At 43.1% G+C, this 21660-nt stretch overlaps 1 long non-coding RNA gene across 1 annotated transcript in view; it reads right to left on the bottom strand.

Moving 5' to 3' along the window:
• Nucleotides 1-3610: 3610 nt before the first annotated feature.
• Nucleotides 3611-21660, bottom strand: part of LOC129152170 (uncharacterized) — a 113311-nt gene continuing 95261 nt past the window's right edge. Inside the window, exons 2-3 of the long non-coding RNA XR_008558908.1 lie at nucleotides 4245-4295; nucleotides 3611-3698 (exon numbers count right to left, since the gene is read on the bottom strand). This is a non-coding gene — a long non-coding RNA (uncharacterized LOC129152170). The remainder of the gene's footprint in view (nucleotides 3699-4244; nucleotides 4296-21660) is intronic.

Genomic DNA, 21660 nt, shown 5'->3' with positions numbered 1-21660 from the left:
GGAGCATGCCCTTGTCTTTCCCTCCCCTCCTCCTCCCACAAGCGTGCATCTCCTAAAATCCAAGGGACCCCAAGGCCCCCTTTTCTCTGACTTCTTAGTGAGCCAAAGCAGCCCAGCCTGGGCTCATTGCCCCACCACGTTCTTCTGTTATGTGAGGCCCTTCCTTGTGTCCCGGTCCCCAGCTTTAATAAACGTCCTCTAAAATTCACCTGGACTCGTGTTATGAAGTTTTTCCTGCACAAAATCAAGAACCCACACAGTACCAGCCAGCCCTAGGGCCAGATCCCTGTCCGGTATCAGTTGGACTAGATGACTTTTACTCTCTCCTATTTCTGAAATTCTGTGATTCTAAGATAAATTCATGGAAAAACCTAACCCAAGGTTTCTGAACAAGGACCAATGTGACTTCTAAATGAAAGAGCTCCCCCTACTGGACATACACATTTTCATCTCTGAATTTTGCTGTTTCATCAGCTCTTGCAACCAGGAGGCAGCAGCCTACCTTCTCCTACCAACTTTTTCTAGATCCTGAAGAAGCCACTAGAGCAGGCATGCCACACACTGGTTTGAGAATCAGCGGTGGGAAAGTGACATTGTCATAAGCAGCGAAAAGACCACTGGTCAGAAGGGATCTGTGCCATCATCCACAGCAAGCATGTCAAACTCACGGCCCACAACAAATATTTTTGCAGTCCAGCCAATATAACGGTATGTAAGAAACATTTTAATAAACATTTTGTACCTTAATTTTTACAATATCCTGTTATACATAATTATTAATAACAAACTACAACATTTGCTAATGACTGATTACTATAATCGTGTTGCATTCATTTCCCTTATACATCTTATGTGCAGGCGCACCATTTCTCTCCACTAATACTTGCAGCGAATATTTTAGCAGCCGATTGCCACGTCATTAGTCTTGTACTGACTTGTTCGCTGTGCACAACAGGAAATATTTCATTTTCGGAGAACAAGAAAAATAGGTTTATTTGCGTTACGCTTATTAATTTGTGCAGTTATTCAGTGTCTGGTAAGTTAATGTTCAAGAAAAAGTATTCATTTTTATTAAAATGTTCTATTATTTTATGTTAACGATGACTCATTTATTTCAGCCCTTTGTATTCAACATGTCTCTACAGAAATAAACCTACCTTTCTATGAAAATTGAAGCTTTTGGGTTTTTTTCGGCCCACAAACTTAAACCTTGTTTATTTGGCCCTTGTTAGCCTTTGAACTGTCTGCACTGAACACCTACCACACGCATGGAGGACACGATGCTGAGAAGTGAACACAGACCAGCACTAAGAAGTATGAGACCCTATAAGCATGTATGACATGGATGTACGACCTGTGTGTGTGAGTGAGAGACACAGGGCCCGTGTCCAGGACGGCTCCCAGGAAGAACTGACTTTCTAGGCTGACGTCTGAAGGATGAATGGAACAGGGTAGGTGCTCACTATTTGTAAAAATTAAATAACTAAGCCACCCAGCCCATCATTTTATTTCAGTTACGCAGAGTTTTTTGCCTGCCTGCTCCTGGACAGACTGTGGGTGCTCTGAGGACAGGTACCACAGCTTGTATAATACCTGGTGGCCCTTAGCCTGAGTTATTTAAACAGAGGAAACCAGGTGATTTCAGGCTCTACGTCACACTGAGTAGCTGAGTATTACACCAGGAAACTGTGCTGCCTGTATTTTCACCAATATCACTTTGACTTGAAAGTAATGGAAATGCTAGCGGCATTTAAAATTTCGTCTCCAAATATGGCTCATTGGCATCACATTGAAAAGAGCTTTGATAATGGGGACCCCTCCATACCCATTTTGAGGGGATAACTCATGAGACTCGTGAATAACCAATGGGGTGGGAGGGAGTTAAGAACAATGACTGTTCACCTATGCAGCAAAGGTACAGACAATATCTGCTTTAATGAGAAGGAATGGAAGAAAACACACTTACTGAGCATCTTCATTAATGCAGACATAGGTCTGGCCCGCTGCATTGTTTCCTTATGAAAAACATGTGAAATGGATTTGGTCAACTTCAATGGGTAAATTGACATACATTTGGCCTGAGTCACAATGGATGTGTAATAACAACAATTACACTTCTGTCAGCCTCCTCCAATTATAACGTGACAAAAATAGATTTTGAGCTATTACCATGCACCAGGCTTAGGCACAGTAGTTCATGTAAGAGCATCGTTGACTTAATCCTGGGTACCACAATTATCCTTCCTTAATCTAAGAGATTCCACAGCCTGCCTGGAGCCACATAGCTGTAGGCTGGCGGAAGCAGGACTCTTCATCGGCCCATCTGACTCAAAGGCCAGGTTCCTGGCCGCATGCCAGTGTCCCTGAGCACCCAGACAGGTCTGGAGGACTAAGGAGACTTGGAGCACACAGGAAGTCGTTCCAAGGGAAACCTTGTTTTTAGCCTGTCCTAACTCCATCCCATGGCCTGTGCAGAAAGCTAAAAACAAAATAGTCACCCTCTGCTCAGACAGGAAGGGAAGGGGTGAATTGGTTTTCGGAACCTCGGCTGTAAAAAATTCTAATGGGAGAATTTGAACTTTGTAGATGATGTCGATGTGAATAAAATGCTCTGGGTTCCTGCCATTTGAACTTTTAGGCTCATTGCCATCACTGACCCCTTCACCATGTTCTGTTAAAGCAGGACTTGGCTAGAAGGACACGACCAGGAGGGAAGTTTAAACTATAAGATCAGGGGACAAGCCCCAGAGCTTAAACAAGGAGCTGTGAAAGCTCTTTACCGTCTGCCCCTCCAAACCAACCCAGATTCGCCTATGTGAATGCCATCCCCTCTCCTCTCTACCTGGCCATGCCTGTTCCACACGCTCCGACTTGACCCCATACTCACCTCCTAGGACACTTGGCGTATTCCTCAGGGGCAGAGGCTGTGCTTCATTCATCTCTATGATCCCCAGTGGCCAGCCCAGTGGCTCATCCAGAACACACGCTCAGAATAAGTTAGCTGCTATGACTGTGCCCTGGTCTGCTCGGGCTGCCATAACAGAATACTGCAGACTGGGAGGCTTCGACCGCAGACAGTTGTCTCTCACGGATCTGGAGGCTGGAAGTCCAAGATTGAGGTGCCAGCAGGGTTGACTTCTGGTGAGGACTCTCTTCTTGCCTGCAGACGCCACCTTTCACGGGGTCCTCATATAGCATTACCTCTGTGCACACATGGAGAGAGAGCTCTGGTCTCTTCTTGTTATAAGGCATCAGTCCAATTCAATTAGGGCCCTGCCCTTATGACCTCTTTTAACCTTAATTACCTCCTTAAAGGCCCATCTCCAAAGACAGTCACATTGGGGATTAGGGCTTCAACATATAGACCTTGGGTGTGGGGGTGGGATACCATTTAGTCCATAACAGATGCTATTACCAATTTCACCATCAGCTTGCTTACTCATCTTTGTATTTCCAGTGCCAGTGTGGCCCCAACACAGAATAGAAGCTCCAATGAATATTTAGTAAATTCAATCCCATTCCATGTACCTACCGACTAGCTGGCAGTCAGTGTGAGCATCCCTGTGCCACACAAAAGAAAGAAAAAAAAAAAACAGCCACAGAGCTTTAAAGATGTAAGTTTCCTGGGTCTGGGAGGTAATCATCTATTCTTTCAAGCTGGAGATATTTATGGAGGATGCAAAAATCGAAAATGAGATCTGTCAAAAGAGAGAGAAAAATGAATGCAAATGAGTGGGTCACTCAATAATCAATCAAGGTGTGCTAAGTGTGGGATTCAGAGGTGGTTGCAGCTGCTTTTTCTGTTGGCCCCAGACCTTAGGAGCTGAAGCATGTTTTTGAAGTTCTGCTTCTTAATTGGTTCATCAGACATACCGTTAGGGGATTATAAATCATAAAAAACTGGCTCTTACTGTGAGAACCACAAGGGCTTTCCATGTAGATGAGGGCATTTGCAAAACAATCAGGACAAAAGACATTAATTGTAATTAGACAATGACTGTGATGCCAATATTATGTACATTCATTATAACATAAATGCCATTTTTCACACATGACCTCTAATTCATCAAGTTGTTGGAGGCAGAGAGATAAATTTCTGCTCCTGGAATTAACTGGAGTCATTGATTCTTCTTTTATTACCAAAAAATTAATATCTTGTGGGTGGCCTGGGAAAGAGCCATTTCAAGACACGTTCTTTGGGATCAGATGAACTGGATTCCAATTCCCACTGTGCCACTCCTTACCTCACTATCCTTGGAGGAGATATTTGCTGTCTCTGTGTCTCAGCTTCTCACCTGGAAAAAAGAGGCAGAATCATGACCAGTGATTAGATATACGTGAGAGTTCTTTGCTTGTATTGAACAGCTGCAATACCCTGCCTCATTGAAACTCTTTAACCTTTATTCCCAAAGAGTCACCTCATGACCAAGGGAGCCTACATACACTACAGTCTTAAAAGAAGATAAAAATCATCAGGCCCTGGCTGGTTTACTCAGTGGTTAGAGCATGGTCTGCAGACCGAAGGGTCCTGGGTTTGATTCCCAGTCAAGGGCATGTACCTCGGGTGCAGGTTTGATCCCCAGTGCTGGTCGGGGCACGTATGAAAGGCAACCAATCAATGTGTCTCTCTCACAGCAATGTTTCTCTCTCTCTTCTCTCTCTCTCTCTCTCTCTCTCTCCCCTCCCCTACCCTCCACTCTCTCTAAAAATCAATGGAAAAAATATCCTCAGGTTAGGATTTAAAAAAAAAAATCACCACAAGTTCTTTTCACTCTAATGCAGGCAGTCTATATAAAAATCAAACTTCAAATGAGAATGTATGCTGTGAGTCAAACACATCCCAGGGCATGGAATTATGGCCCAAACCAGGACAGTTCATCTGTAGGAGCCACTACTTGACTCATGACACTAAGGTCACCAACAGCTGGGAAGGGAAGTCCCAGGAGTGGCACTCTGAGGAAAATGAAACGCAGAGAGGTTAGGCAAGCGAACTCAGGTAACATAGGTGTAAAGTTGTGGAGTCTGGATTTGAACCCAGGTCTGAGTGAAGGCAGAGGCTGAAGGCTTACCTATAATGCTACCATATTTGCCCACTGAGTAAACATCACTCTAACCTCACAGCCTTTGCTTTTTCCAATAAAAACCTTAAAGATGCTCTGATAAAATTTGGGACAGAACAATGGACTACTACATCACTAGGTACACCTGGAATGTATGTAGCAAGTAGCTGAAGTCCAAGCAATTCGGCCAGTCCGCAGGCTGCTATTTCCTAAGATGTCCAACAGCCAGCCCGGGCTGATACTTCACTGGGGGGCTCTCAATTTTGAATCACATCAACCCAGCTCTGGTGCACCTTCTCTGAAAATATAATGGCCAACATCTGGAGCCAGGTGAGAGAAATTAGCCCCTCATCCAGATGCTTTGATGTTCATTTTTTAAATATTTTTTTGTATTGATTTCAGAGAGGAAGGGAGAGGGAGAGAGAGATAGAAACATCGATGATGAGAGAGAATCATTGATCGGCTGCCTCCTGCTACACAACACTGGGGACTGAGCCTGAAACCTGGGCATATGCCCTGACCGGGAATCGAACCATGACCTCCTGGTTCATAGGTCATTGCTCAACCACTGAACCACGCCGGCTGGGCTTGATGTTCATTAATGTGACAACATCTTATTAAGAACGTGTTACGTTCAGAGCACTGCATGAGCTGGTATCTGGTAGGGAACTGTCTAGTTTTTCTTATCTTCCAGATATGTTGTATAATAAAAAATAGAAAAATGGTCTGAGCCCTCATAGAAAAGAAACGAGTGGGGGGAAATGACAGGGATTATAAAACAAAGTCTCAGACTAATTTGCATGGAGCTAGCAGGATTTATTACTAATAATAACATAATGAGGTTCATGGAGAACTAATGGCATGTCAAGGGATATAATGAATGCTCTATGTATACAGCAGGTCCTTGAAAAACATTGTTTCAATCAATGTCATTTCATTATAACATTGATGAGATGCTGTCGGAACTTAACTCTTGTTTATATCAAAATTGATTTCATTATAAATTGATTCGCTTAAAGTTGCAGAACCTATCAACAACGTTGAATAAGGACTGATTGTATTGGGTCACAGGTAATCTCTGCACCAGTTCCCATTTGAGACATAAGGATTCGGGGATTGGAAGAGGTTGGTCACCAAGGAAATGGTGAAGTTGAACTCAAACTTGTGACCGCTTGACTGCAGAACACTCACTCAGCTGTCACCTTAGTGACTTTTCTATGTCCTTGCTACTCTACTCAGCGAGGCGCATGGACCAGCGGCATCTGCCTCCCGGCAGCTTGTTAGATATGCAGGATGTCAGCCTCTCCCCAGACACTGAACAGGAATGTACATGTCACCGGGGTCCTCAGGTGAGCGTGTGCTAGCTGTTCTAGGTGAGGTTCACAGACAGCTTGCCTCCTATCACCCAAGTGCCTGTGCGAAAGCCACTTAACCTGAGCTCCATTCCAGGTTTACTAAGTAAGATTCTCCGGGCGTGGGACCCAGGAATCTGTATTGTAGCCAGTTCTTCAGATTCTCCTAATGGCACAGTAACATCTGAAAACCAGCGCTTGGTGCCATCCCTTCCTTGTAAGGTCTAGATGTGAGGTTCTATGTTTTCTTTGGAAGGTGTGTCCATCTGAGGGGTCCTAGGAAGATAGTCATTGTTGCTGCCTCGGAATCCCAGGGAAGCTTTCAACCTTCCTGTCAAAGCCAAGGCAGCCATTCCATCCAATTCAGCAAACATGTGCTGCTTCCCTACACTCAGCATTAGGAGCAGGGGAACACCAGGGCGGGCTCTGAACCAGGCGGCTGAAAAGCAAAGACACAAGTAAATGCCACCCAAGGCCCAGGATCCTGATGACACAACAGAGATGCAACTGTTAGCGTCAGCTCTCCCGAAATGGGAAGCCCGCCGCCCTTCCTCAGCCAGCTGGCCACATCTGGCCCCAGAGCCGCCATCCTGACCAGGGCAGCAGCCCGCCTGCAGCCTGAGCTCCTCCTCTGGGTGCAGCCTGCGGTCAGTCAGACTCGTGGACACGAACCCTGAGGTCCCCAGGAGCTCCCGGCCTGTGTCTGCACACCAACCACGTTGGCCTTACGTATTCACCTGGCTTTGGCTTTGGTTTTCCTCTTCAGATGTGGAGTAATCTACTAAGATTAAAGCGTTCTGCTTTGTCAGGTACAAACCCCTGCTGATGTCCAACAATGTCCCTCTCAGCTCCCTGGAGCGGGCCAGCGTCTGGATTTTTAACATTCATTCATTCATTTCACAAACACATGCCCAGGATGGAGATACTGTACCACAGAGATACAAGACCGACTCTGTACTCTACACCTGGAAATCTTACTTAGAGGCTAACAGGAGGACAGACAGTCAATAATTAATTACAAACAGAGCCCAGTGCAATAAAGGGGCGGACCAGGGTCCTGTGAAAGTGAATAATAGGGGAGCCACACTCAATCAGGGGCGCATGGAAGGCTTTCCCAAGGAAGTGAGAGTTCAGTGGAGACCTGAAGATCCCCCGAGATGGGACTGGTTACCTGCACCCCTGCCGTCTGTTGCAGGTCAAAAAGGCTTGACCCTGAACATCCACTGCTCTGCTATGCTAACGACCGCTTAACATGCACTGAACATCTACTGTTGTGAACAAATGAAGCTTTGTGCTGTGTTAAGGACGGAATGTCTGTGTCGCCCACAAAACTCATATGTTGAAGCCTTAATCCTTCATGTACCTGCATTTGGACAGGGGACTGCTAAGAAGTAATTTAGGTTAAATTATGTCATAGGGAGGGGCCCTGATTCTATAGGATCAGTGTCCTGATAAGAAAACACCTGAGAGCACACTCTCTCTCTCTCTCTCTTTCTTCCTCCTTCCATCTCCCACTTCCTTTCTCCCACTCTCCTTCTCTCCCTCTTTCCCTCCCTCTCTTTATCTCTCTCTCCCTTCCTCTCTCCCTCTCTTTGCCAAGTGAGAAGGGAGCTGCCTGCAAGCTAGGAAGAAGGTTCTCACCAGAAACCGAACCCTGTTGATTTGGGTTAGGGCTGGATTATTTGGGGAAATACAACAATGACCACAGACCAAAAATAAAAAACCACCAACACATACATACATACACACACACACACACACACACACACACACACCGCAACACACACACACACACACACACACACCACAGGCCGATTTTCTGAGGCCAAGTAATGGCATGTCGCATGTAACCTGAATGCTCTCTGGTCCCGTGAAACTATAGTTCTCAAATCTGAAGCCACCAAGATTAAAGAAGAATGTGCTCTGACTGACTGAAATTAAATTCCCCATGCTCTGGGCCCTGTGGTTTCTTTGCAGATATTTCACACCCATTTTCAGCCCCTTGTCTCCAGCACAAGGCAGGTGACTGAGCTCTGGGACTCATCTCTGAGGGGCATTTCAGTAGACAGCATTCCTATGCTGCTTTGTATCTCTACCTGTGGATTATTTCCACATGTCTGATAATCATCCTCTTATTCTGAAAACCTTGTAATGACCCTCCATTTCCTACTTAATAAAGTACAAGCTTCTTTCCAGGCCTGTGTTGCTCTGTGGTTGAGCATCGACCTACGAACCAGGACATCACGGTTTGATTCCTGGTCAGGGCAAATGCTGGGGTTGCTCGCTCAATCCCCAGTGTGGGGTGTGCAGAAGGCAGCCAGTCAATGATTCTCTCTCATCATTGATGTTTCTATCTCTCTCCCTCTCCCTTCCTCTCTGAAGTCAATAAAAATATATTTTAAAAAATAAAGTAGAAACTTCTTAGCCTGTGCGAAAGATACTGGTTGCAAATAATAGAATCGGACTACTATATATCAGTAGCACCCATTCCTGTTGTGGGCATCTCATCAATGTCTCCAGACACTTTAGGGGGCAAACATTTTAGGGAGAACCACTGCTGTAAGTAAAACCTCACTTCTAGGTGCCCTTTCTTCTGTCCTCTGGGAGGCCTTCACCTGGCAATCTCCTACCCATCATGCACGGTTGGCTGAGATGGCACCTCCTCCTAAAAGTTCTCCCTGGCCTCCCAGAACTGATTGGGTGCCCTTCTCCGACTCTCTTCTATCCCCCTACTCACCTGGATTGTGTGCCTGTCATACTGTAGGACAAGCACCTGATAATGTCTGCTCCTCATAGACTGAGTCCCTTGTGATTAGGACCCACCTATTGTTCTTGTTCCATGCCTGTGCTTGGCAGGGTGAATTACTAGTGTAACGGGTAGACATCAGATAACTCCTTAAGGACAAAGAATGTGGGCAGGTAATATTAGCACCACTGTGCTCTGAGGTCAAGGCTATTAACTGACTTGCTTATCCAAGGTCATAAAGCTAGTTAAATTGTTAGCTGCTTTTATTTCCTAAATTTCTCTAAATTCCAAATATTGGTCTCCATCTCCACGGAAATAAGCCAGGTCAGAGTCATCCTCACTCACCTGGCCTTCTTATGGTTCTGGTGGTATCCCCTCCAGCCCTGCCATCTGATCTTCACATGCCAGACTGGTGGTCTTCCAGAACCCAACCCCTCTGCCCTCACCCCTCACCTCCGTCATAGCTCTAACCTGAAAGGAAAGCCCCTACCCAGCTCTGTACCCCTCTCCACCTCCCCCCGCCACTCCCCACCCCCTCTCAGATTTTCCTTCTGTTCCACATGGAGTAACTCCCTCGACATCAGGGCCTTAGGACACACTTTTTCCCTTTTCTGAAATGTCCTCTCTCTTTTTTTCACCTAATAAGCTTTTCTATTCTTCTTGCTCTCAGTTCTAAGGTCACTTCTCTTCCTTCTTTGCCACTTCACAGCATGAGCTAGATCTAGTCCCCCTCCCTCCCACTGTAAGCTGTTCTGCCCCCATACCTTCCCTTCACATCACTTATAATTTAGAACTGCTTGTGACATTATGTGTTTGATGTACAGCTCTCAACTCTACCTCTGAAAAATAGACTCTACAACGATCCATCTATGTTTCTTTTGCTCACTAGAATTATACCATTACATTGCACAGGGGCCTGGCATAGTAGACACTTAATAAACATTTATGGAAAGAAGGAAGAAAGGAAGGAAGGGAAGGGGAAGGAGAAAAGGAAGAATGAAGGTAGAAAAGGGGGAGGAGGGAGGGGAAGGAGGAGCATGCAAAGCCACGATTAGTTGACAATATTAAATCCACAGAATTATCACTGGTAGCTTATATACTGTGACATTCTTAAAGAAAATGCCCTTTGACAAGAATGGCCAGACCTGCTTCCCATATTAAACCATCCACTCATCCACTAAGCAACTGTTGTTTGGAATCTACTACACACACACAAGACATCACAGATCAATAGAGCGTGTGCCCTTTAAAGGAAATGACATTTTGTGGGATATATTGGCAGCAGGGGACACAGGGCACTTCCGGGGCAGCGTGTACACCTCTGGAGGCACGTTTCAGATGTTCTCTCTCCATACCTGCCTGCACCTGGGCTGTGGTTGCACCTTCCCCACGTGGGAACCTGAGGTCAGGCCTCCTTCCTCCTGTAGACACAGAAGGCCTTTGACCTTTGACCCTTTAACCATGGCACAGCCCTTTGGCAGGTCACACTGGTCAGGCAGAGGGTGGGGGCAGTGGGGAAAGGGGACCAGTGAGGACGAGAGCTAATGGAGAAGAGCAGGGGCAGCAGGGTCGGGAAGTGGGGGTAGTCTCTCTCCCTGTCCTTTACGCTTTCTCTGATCAAAGACGGGAGAGAAGTGAGACCTGGCTTCTCCCGGGCTGTAAGATAAGGCTGGTTCTCAGCAAAATGGGTGCTTTAGGGCAGGCCTGGCTTTGGGAAGCTGAGGGTCAGTCACCCTGATGCTGCCTGCTCCTCTGGCCCCTGCACTTCTCCATGGCCTCTCCCCACCCGCCCATTCAGGACACCCAACCTCCATTCCCCAAATGCTCCACTGTGGAAATCCCACCTGTGGTAGTTAATTTTATGTGTCAACTTGACTGGTCCATGGCACCCAGTTTTAGGTCAAGCACCAGCCTAGGTGGTGTTGTGAAAGGAATATGTAGATGTAATTAACATTGAAATTGGAAGACTCTTAAGTAAAACAGCTTACACTCCATAATGTGAGTGGGCCTTATCCCATCAGATGAAGGCCAGAAGAGAAAAGACTGAGTCCCAGAAGATGGAGGCATTCTACTTTCCAGGCTGCCTGTAGATTCAAGCTACAATATTGACTCTTCCCTGGGTCTCCAGCCTGCCTGGCCTGCACATTTGGGACTTAATATCCCCCATAATCGTGTGAGCCAAATCCTTAAAATCTACCTATAAATCTGTCTAACCATCCACACGCACACGTACACGTGCACACGTGCCCACACACTCTCTATTGTTTCTTTACAGAACCCTAATACACCATTCCTACTCCTTCAAAGCACAATGCACAGCTCTGGGTCTGGCCCTCTGGACTTGCTGGGATAATCTGACTTACTATTTCTGGCTGCAGCATTAATAGATATGAACAGAGTATAAGATTACCCCTCTGGAAGAATACTCGTTGTAGGTAAGGCCTACAAGTGTGTTCACTGACTGATTTTAATCACACACCATCCCAAGTAAGGAGAGCAGGTATTAGTGTGTCCATTTTTTTAAAAGAGGAAAGTGAGGTTCAGAAGGTAAAGTAGTGTGTGCAAACTCATGTGTCTGATGAGTTGGCAGCATTAGGACTCAACCCCATGTGTGTGTCCCCAGTTCTGGGCTATTTCTGGAGCCATATAGGTCAGCCTAGAGCCAGGATCCTGAATTTACATGACCTAATGCTGGGACCTTGATACATGGATTCTGGCAGAGAGAGAAGCTGAAAGATGTGGCAGAAAGAGCTTGGATTTTGATTGAGTCAGACCTGGGATAAGCACAGAGATGATGCTACCTCCCTGTGACATCATCTCATCCTTCTTGACCTCAGTTCACTCATCTCTAAAATGAGGGGATTGGACTAACTAGATAATTGATTTCTAGGAGGGTCTCTCTCTCCGTATGCAGCTTCCAAGGTGCCATGACTAGGGAGAAAGGGCCAAGCACTCATAATAAACTACACCCAGGAAGGCATAAAGGTGTCTAGTGTGTGTGTGTTGTTTTTATCACTTCTCCATGCTGCCAGGGTCTGTTCTGAGTTTTTCCACCCTGAACACCTGTGTCTGACACATCCTTCCAGCTCATAATGAGCTTTCATTCAAACCACTGATCAATAGCAGGAACCAGCAGGTCTGTCTCTCCTGCTTGTTTTCTCTATCTTCAATCTGCCAAGACAGATTAGGCTATTTCCAAGGTCACTCAATATTCGGGGACAGAATGGAAAGATATCTGCTGGGCTGTTCACAGAACAAGACTGCAATCAGACAAGATGAGAGCTCAACTGTATGTTCCATGGCAGATTCAATTGACATCAAGGTCAAGAAGGGTATGTTTTCTTACTGAACCTTTCCCTACCTCAGACTTGCTGGCTTGTCTATCAGCAACCAAGTCAGCATCCTCCCTAGTGGAACACCAACTTACAAACACCGGACCAGTTACACCATCCAGAGGTGCGATATAATCTCGTGAGCCGAGGTGGCCCTTCCTATGCAATCTGCTTCAACAGTTTGCTGAAACATTCATCACCAGGCTAAATAAAGTACAGGACCTGGCACAGAGTCCCTTTCCTTGCCAATGGGATTCTGAGATTTTGTTGCAATGGCTGAGGTCTAATTCTTGACAAGTACTTAAACTCACCCAATAGATTCTGTGGAGTGCTTGTAGAGAAAGAGTCTGCTCAGCCTCCAACCTCTAAAAACATGCAGAGGTTTCCTTGTTCAGAGAAACAATACAATAAGCACCATGTCACCACACTCACTCCATTATTTAGGAGCAACTAGAAAAAATAAAATGTGGAAGAATACAAGTGAAAAAGAGTTTTCAATTTAACCCTGAAAGCATTGGGTCAAAAGCTGTAAAGATGAAACCCACGTTGCAATATATGAAACATGGAGAGGAATCTGTCTCAACTCTTATTATGGGTTGAATTATTTACCCTCCAAATTTATATATTGATGTCCTAACCCTCAGAACTTCAAAATGTAATTATAATGGAGTTGAAACTGTAACTTTAAAGAGCTAAATAAATTAAAATGAGGTCATTAGGGTGAGCTCTAATCAATGTGACTGGTGAGCTTATAAGAAGAGAAAACTTGGACATAGTCACATTCAGAGGAAGGATGATCTGAAGAGATATGGGAGAAGGGGACCATCTACCAGCCAAGGAGAGGGCCTTCCCTCAAGGAGAAGGAGAAGGAGAAAACCAACCCTGCCAGATCTCAGATCTAGCTTTCAGGGCTGTGAGAAAAATTATTTCTGTTGTGTATGCCATGCAAGCAGTGGTACTTTGTTCCAGCAGCCCTAGCAAACTCATTACACTCTCTCTAAAGACACTGCAATATTAGATAAGTAACTGAAGTAATTTAGATATAGTGTCCCCTTTCTGAAAAGGCTTACAATGTCAATAAAAATGGTCAGTGTTTCAAAGAAGATGCTTTCTAGAGGAAAAATAAATGTAAATACAATATGTATATATAAAAGAGGATAAGAGAAGAGAAAAAGCAAGAGAGAAAGAGACACTTTCTCCAAATCCCTTATTTTTTATGGTTCTTTAAAGCTGTCAGACTCAGCTCCGTGAACCACAGTACCTCTGTCAGATGTAGTGCTGGGTGCTGTTCAGTGATTCATGTATTCATACTACAAATTAGTTATTGAATGTCCCCTATGTTCCACACACTGTTCTCAGAACTGAGGGTACAGCTGTGGATAAAATCACTGCTCTCACTGAGTTTACCATGTAGTAGGGGAAACAGGTGATAGACATGTAAGTATATAAATAATATATTAGGCAGTGATATAAGCTATGGAGCCAAATAAATCAGGGAAAATTAATAAAGTACTGAGACTTAACATTTTAGACAGCATGAACAGGGCATGCTGATTATTGACCCAATGTCTTTCTGCTCTTTATAGCAGAGAGTTGGAAGCTTAAAAACTACATTTTCCAGATTCGCTTACAGCCAGGAGTGGCTAAGTTCAGCCAATGCTCCCTCTGCCAATGGGAAAAACTGATAGGAGACAGGAAGGCAGGAAGAAGGAGAAAGAAGGAGAAGGAGAAGAAGGAAAAAGCCATAGTCTTTTTGTTTCTGGTGGTGCTTTAAGCGACTGCACCTACCAAGGCCTGAGTAGGGGTTTATTCAGTTCCGTATCAGACAGAGTGATGCTGATAGCAGTTAATGGCTCTGACAGTGGTGACATCAGGAGAAGTCTCCTCTAGCTCCTGAGCACCATTGGAAGAGAAGAGTCTGGTCTTCCTGCGAGGCCACGGTGGTGGTGAGTCTGGCAGCAGTCACCTCTGTGGCACAGTGAGCATGGGTGCTGGGTTATACTATTTCCCCTTTTCTCCTCCAGCCATCCTGCTGTCACCAAGCTTGGTTTAAGCCCACCTATCCCTTCTGCAATACCAGCCCTTTAAATCCCCTCTATTAAATTCTCTGCTTGAAATACCTACAGTTGTTCCTGTGTTTCCAATTACCAGACATTGACCAGTACAAAACGTCTCTCTAAGGAAGTGACATTTGAGTAGAGACTTGAAGAAAATGGGATGCGCTTTGTGAGTAACTGGGGAAATACAGATCCTGAGGCCACTGAGATGAGACTATTTCCCTAAAGAGTTTCAGGCTTCCCTATTGAATATGTGGGAAGGGAGAGAATGACATGTAAGGTGGGAATTATCATAACTCTAAAGGGATATTAGAGTCCAACATGAAGAAACTGTGGGAACTATGGTTTAAAACAGAGGCTGACTGACTTAAGGCCCACAGGTCAAATCCAGCCAACCAACTTGTTTTTACAAATAAAGTTTTATTGGCACACAGCCCATAACCCAATAACTTACATATTGCATATGATGGCATTTGCACTTCAATAGTAGAGTTGAGTAAAGAGAACTTATAGCCCATAGGCTTAACATATTCACTCTTTGGTCCTTTATAGAAAAAGTTTACCAATCTTGATTTAACGAGTAGTCATCTCACTGATGAAGTAAAAGTGATTTCAGATACAAAAGTAACTATCCATGGCTAGTAAAAAAAAAAAAAAATTGTAGCTTTGACCTACATAATGTAGAGTCTTGGTACAAAGTGAGTAGAAGGATGATGAAATACAAACCTGCAACCATTATATTACATACTTTGTCACCTCAAAAAAATCTGAATATTGTCAGGAAAGTATCAACAAGCACCAGGCAGTGATTGAGGCAATGAAGGGAGGCACTGAAATCCTCAGTAGCATGATTTCTTGAGCAAGAAAACACCTGATTAATGTGATCAGAACAAAGCCAAAGCCTGCGTCCAGGAAGTGGTGGGAATCCAGGGATACGGGGTAAGAGAAAACTTCACAGTTTTGGAAAACCAATTCTAATCCTAAACCCTGGGGCAGGAGGGGAGAGAAATGCATCTTCAATACCAATCATATCTTTCCCCAAATGAGCACCCTCCTCCACTTCATCTTTCCTTCTTTTTGCCTAGGTTACACCCCACTCTGAGCACTGAGGTAGAATAGAAAAACCCACCTTTGAATATGGAACTTTAGCTGGTTTTCTTAAAATGTACAGAACCAGAAACTAACATTTGCATTTCAGTCTTCAGATTTCCATGGACCTTGATGAGCCAGAGGCAGTTAACACAAGCATTCCAGGGTAAACTCAGTTTTCTATTGGCAAATAAATCTTTTTATATTAAGGTGAAACAATAATAATCATTTTAAACAATCATGTAGAGTGTGATTACAAAATAGCTCATTTGGAAAGAACATTATCAGCTTATGAGATCCTCAGAGATTCTAAGATGGAAGGTGCTATGGATAAAACCAACTGTTATGGGCTCTGTTATTTCCGCAGCACACGGAAGCAAAATTCACATTTTAATACCGTAATGAGAAAACAATGCAAATTCTGATTAAGTAAAAAGTGAGAGCACTTGTTAAAGACAAACACAACGTCTCTCATATCCTTGCTGACATTGAGGGGAAATTGCAGGAGAGGTTTCCAAACTCTCAGAGCTCCTCAGGTACCATTCAGCTCTGTGCACTCACATTCTGAGCACGCTCTCTTCAGCGTCTGGGTAACAGCAAGGTTTTTCTAGCAAATGCAAACAATTACACTTTGCAATATTCCACTCAGTTGCTGTTTACCCAAGGTTTCCAGAAAAGAAAATTCTGTCTGGCCTAGTCTAAGTCTCGCTGAGCTCACTTCAATGGTGAGTTTTCCAGAACAGTAGTAACCTCCCTGACGTGGACTTCTTGGTAAAATGTCAACACTGAGTTACTCAACCATCAAAGGGGCAAGTTTTGGTTGTGTGTCTTCTGAGTTCTAGAGTAACTCCTAAAATAAGAAACAACTAGCATTCATTCACTCAACAAACAGTAACTGAGCCCCTTTCTTGTCCCAGATGCTATTCTAGCTGCTGAAGATAGCTAGGAAGATAATAGTCAGAATTCTTCTTGCATGGAACTTCATATCCAACACAGATTGGAAAGACAATGCATTATGTAAATGGTCTTATGAAAAGATGTATCTAAAAGATGTATCCTGAATATGGCAGCCATCCTCATTAACCTTATTTACACAAGGACAAATATTATTTACTCTTCTTTCATAACACAATTATAGCTAGTTTTGAGCAAAGCCGTTATCCAAATTATGAATTCTTGACATCTGAACCAATGCAACTTAATCCTAATTGTACTGGTAAAGATAGTATCTACTTTCTGAACTATTCATGAACATTTTCTCTGCTCCTGCAGGTTTTTTTCTTACTGCTACACACATCAGGCCTGCTTCTCCACAAAGCAGAAATTGTGGGTGCTTGGAGAGTATATTCTTATTTTAATTGGCCTTTTACATTTTCATGTTCTGATCTCAATTCCCTCATTAACCCACTACAATCTGGCTTCTGCTTCTGTCACGCCAGTTGACCATTGCCAAGTTTATTAATGAAGTCCCTGTTGCCAAACCCAACAGTCAAGTATCATTCCTGTTTATTGATCTCCGTTGCTTTCCCTGGAGGTGAGTGCTCTCTCCTATCCTTGTCTTCCATGGCACCGCATGTTTGTGGTTTTCCTCTTACTTTGTTGGCCTCCTTTGCAACTAATTCTCCTTTAAATGTTGCTATTCCCCCAAGGAGGTGTCTACAACCTTTTCTCTTGGCTTCATGCTCTTCCTACTAGCTTTTATAACCATCTTTGTGCCAATGACTCATGAATGTATGTGTCCAGCTCATGCCTCTTCCCTAAACTAAAGTACAACATGCTCAACTGTCTACTTCACATTTCCCCTTGGATTTACCATCGTATCTCAAAATCAACATATCTAAAACTAAACTCTTGATGTAATTCCCTATCCCTGTTTTTCCCAAAGTCCTCTGTCTCCATGAAAAGCAGCACCAGTTGTTACAAACCGCCCTCCTTCCTTACCCACCACATCCCAGTCAATGTCAAGAGCTATTGATTCTACTTCCTAGATATCTCTAGGACCTACCCAAACCTACTACAACTAGAGTCCAAGCCAACATTTCTTTTTTCTTGACCACTGCAAGAACTGTCTCCCATGTTTACCCCTTTCCAGCCCATTCTCCATATTGCAGCCAGAGTGATCTCTTCAAATCTGATAATGCTGTTCCCCTGCTTCAAATCCTTCAGTTACTCTCAACTGCTCTTAGAATAAAATCCAAAATCCTTAACCTAGTCACGCCTGATCAGGCACCTGCCAATTATCCTTTGCTGATCAATCAAATTGACCTTTCATTTCCTCAAATAAGCTATACATTTTCCTACCTCAGGGCCTTTGCACATCCTCTTTTTAGTGCCTAGATTGCCCTTCCTGCTCCTTTGAGATTTAAACTTAAATGTCATTTGATCCCCAGACTATGTGAAGCACCCTTTTTTTCCCAAGCATAGAACTCACTGCACATCCCCATTTCTAGCATGACATTTGTAATCAAATGACTGATGTATTCTCCCATTCAGGAATGTCAGCTCCATGAGGGCACAACATAACTTAAGTACATTTGAAAGAATGAACGAATCAGTGAATCAATAACTAAAAGAGTTTTGAGAACTTCCTATAATCTGAGTGTGGCATCCCATGACTTTCGGCCCAGACACCGCATGACTGGTGATTAGTGAAAGCCTTCATGCATTATCTAGCGTTTACATGGAGGGGAGGAAAAAGGTTGCTTTGTCATCACAAACAAGTAAGCACCATGAGAAAATGCATGTTAATTAATCCATGCTCATAGTTAATTAGTTAATCAGTTGTGTGTTCTCCCAACCTTCTTTTTCTCTATCTTCTCTCCATAATACAAGCAGTCAAGAACTCAGTGAGAAAAACAGCATCCTGTTGTGTCAGGTCTGGTCCTAGCTGGCTCAGTGACCAGTTATCCCATCTCAGAGGACTGCTACATCCTTTCCATATATCTCACACACCCACACATCCATGCAAGTGTGCACTGAAAATATTTTAAAAGTCAGTGGTTGGCACTAGCTGGATTCCATTCTGTTTCACCTTCTTTGACCTTCTGCTATGTGTGTTTTTACTTTTTTCAGATCTCCAACTTCTAATTTCCCCCCCAATACCATCCATCTCTAGTTATGTCCTTCTATATCAGATACACTACTCTAGTGTGTTAGGTAGTTATTACTGTGTATCAGATCAGTTCAAATTTTAGTGGCTTAAAACAACCACCATTTATTATATCTCATGTGTGTGAAGGGTGGCCAGGTGAGCTGGGTTTGGCCAGAGGAGGCTGTGTTCCACGTTTTCTCACCCTCCTCCTGAGACCAGTGGGCTCGCCTGACAATGTCATTCTCAAATCACTGATCAAGATGCAGGAAGTGAAAGTCCCAATATAGAAGTCCAAACTGAGCTTCTGCTTGTGTCATATCTGCTATCACCTCATTGGCTATAGCCAGTCACGTGCCCAGGCCCAGAGTCAAGGAGTAGGACTGTCACCGCTCCCTGAAAAACTGCTGAGGCTAAGGATGCCATCTACTCTCCCAAACTGATTTGACATCCATTTGAACACAATCTTAGTATTCCATATAGAGCACAGATTGGAGACAGACACTCTAGCATCTCCTACCTCTTTACTCCCTTGTCCCTTTAACTAGCTCTCCTTCCTAGTTGGTCTCATTTTGAGGATGAGCATGAGACAGCATGGTTCATGATGACCACTTGATAGTGAAGACTAAAAAAAGGGTCAATGGTTGAATGTTCTACTTTAAATCTTTTCTCAGGTGAGTTGCTATCTCTAGGCAGAGAAAATTATATTTTGAAGGCAAACAAATGCTAGCTATTTTGGTGCTATTTATGCCTTTATTATACAAAATGTAATCCATACACCAGCAACTTGCTGGAAATGCAGAAGCTCAGACTCTGCCCTAGACCTCCTGAACCAAAGGCCACCTTTTAACAAAATCCCCATGTGATTTGCATATATGTTAAAGTTTGAGAAACACTGAACTATGTCTTGACTCCTTCAAATTCAGGAAAAGAACAAGAGGTAACTTTGAAAATGATGATTCCTGAAATCAGAGCTGACCAGTTCTCACTCTTTATAGGAATAGAAGTGGACAGCATAGAGCAATGCTGCTATTGCCAAAAGACCATTAGACTCAAAGCTTTGGTTTTCAAAATCTCCCATGGGGATGTGGACAATGCATCCTTCAATGAACAGTCTATTTCTTTTGAAATCATTAAATTTCAAACAAATTACAAGAAAGGTCAGGCTGAAAATTAAAGCTATAATTTTATTGGGTGACTCCTCTCGGGCGGACAAAGCTGTTTTTCCTCACTGCTTTACTTTTATTGAATTTCTGGGTCATTTGAAAGGGAAAAAAGAAAGATATGCCCAAAGTGAATGATGGGCATATACAGTGTTTGAGTCAAAGAAAAAGTATAAAAGATTATCATTAATTGTGAAATACTAGTTTATGATGGATGACAAAAATAACTCAGGAACCGTGTAGAAAAGAAAAGCAACCAAGCAATTTTCTTATGTAGGAATAATATGCATAGAGAATATAAAAAAGAAAGTGAATTTTTAAATATAATATACCTATGAGGAATGTAAGGGGAAATATGCTACATGTAATCTGGACAAGAGCAATATATCTCCATCTCCATCTATATATCTATATCTATATCTATATCTATATCTATATTTTATCTTTATCTGCAAAAGCCTCCTGTGTCCTTTTGTAATTCCTCCCTTCCTCCATCCCTTTCTCCAGGCAACCATTTAGCTGCTTTCTGTTATTATAAAATAGCTTGCGTTTTTTACAGTTTTATATAAATGAAATTATACATTATGTATTCTTTCTTTTGGTCTGGCCTCTTTCACTCAGCATAATGATTTGAGATGTATCCATACTTGATCAGTACTGGATTCCTTTTTATTGCTGAGTAGTTTTCCATTGTATGACTAAACCATCGCCTGTTAATGAGACTTGGGTCATTTCTATTTGGGCGATTAGAAATAAAGTTGCCATGGAAATGTGGGTAGAAGTCTTTATGTGGATATATGTTTTTCTTTGTCTTGGGTACAGTACATACCTAAGAGTAGAATGGCTAGGACATAGGGTAGGTGTGTGTCTAACTCTTTAAAAAGCACTGTCAAACATCTGCTGAAGTGGTCATACCATTTCACATTCACACCGGCAGTGTATGAGAGTTCTGGTCCCACCACATCCTCATCAACACTTGATAGGGTCCTTTTTCATTTCAGTCATAAATGGGTGTGTAGGGTTATTTCACATGGTTATCATTTGCATTTCTCTAATGAATAATTACTCTGGCCATATTTTCATGTTCTGATTGCCCATTGGTACATCTTATTTTTGAAGTGTCTATTCAAATATTGGGCCATCTTTACTGGGTTATTTTGCTTCTTATTATGAAGTTGTACAAATTCTTTACATAATCTGGATATAAGTCCTTTATCTGATATAGTTTATAAGAAAATTTTAAAGGTTCTTTCATACTATCACAATTTAATATTCCATGGTTTGGATGTATTCCTGAGGATTTGGATCCTTGTAATTATGGAATCGAATGCTATAAGAAGTATTTTACTTTTCACTCAATTATTTGTAATTCATGCAGATGTAATCCACTCAAGAGTGCATACATGCAATGTAAAGAATTCCAAAGCTTATTTATTTTGTTTTTCTAGGACTACAGACATTTAAAATATACACAGTGGCTTTATATTAAGAGCAACTATTTTGTCCACTACCCAGTAACTGTGGAAGAAATGGAACCTACTTGGAAAAAAAGAAGGAAAGTAAAATTGTCATAGAGAAAGGAATCTTGTACCTTAGGGGCTCAAACCAGTACATGCCCTAAAAGGCCTCAACATGCTAAAAAGCCTGATTTAAAGGGGTCATGAGGTGATTTCTAAGAGATCACAGACATGACACTGGACAATAAAGCCAGGTCTCACTTAGAGACCAAACGAATAGGTTTCGTTACTGGTCAGTGAGGCCAAGAGAGCTAAA

Source organism: Eptesicus fuscus, chromosome 18 (assembly GCF_027574615.1).
Source record: "Eptesicus fuscus isolate TK198812 chromosome 18, DD_ASM_mEF_20220401, whole genome shotgun sequence".
Lineage (NCBI taxonomy): Eukaryota > Metazoa > Chordata > Mammalia > Chiroptera > Vespertilionidae > Eptesicus > Eptesicus fuscus.
The sequence above is the reverse complement of the archived record's forward strand: the minus strand, read 5'-3'. Positions and strand labels throughout refer to the sequence as shown.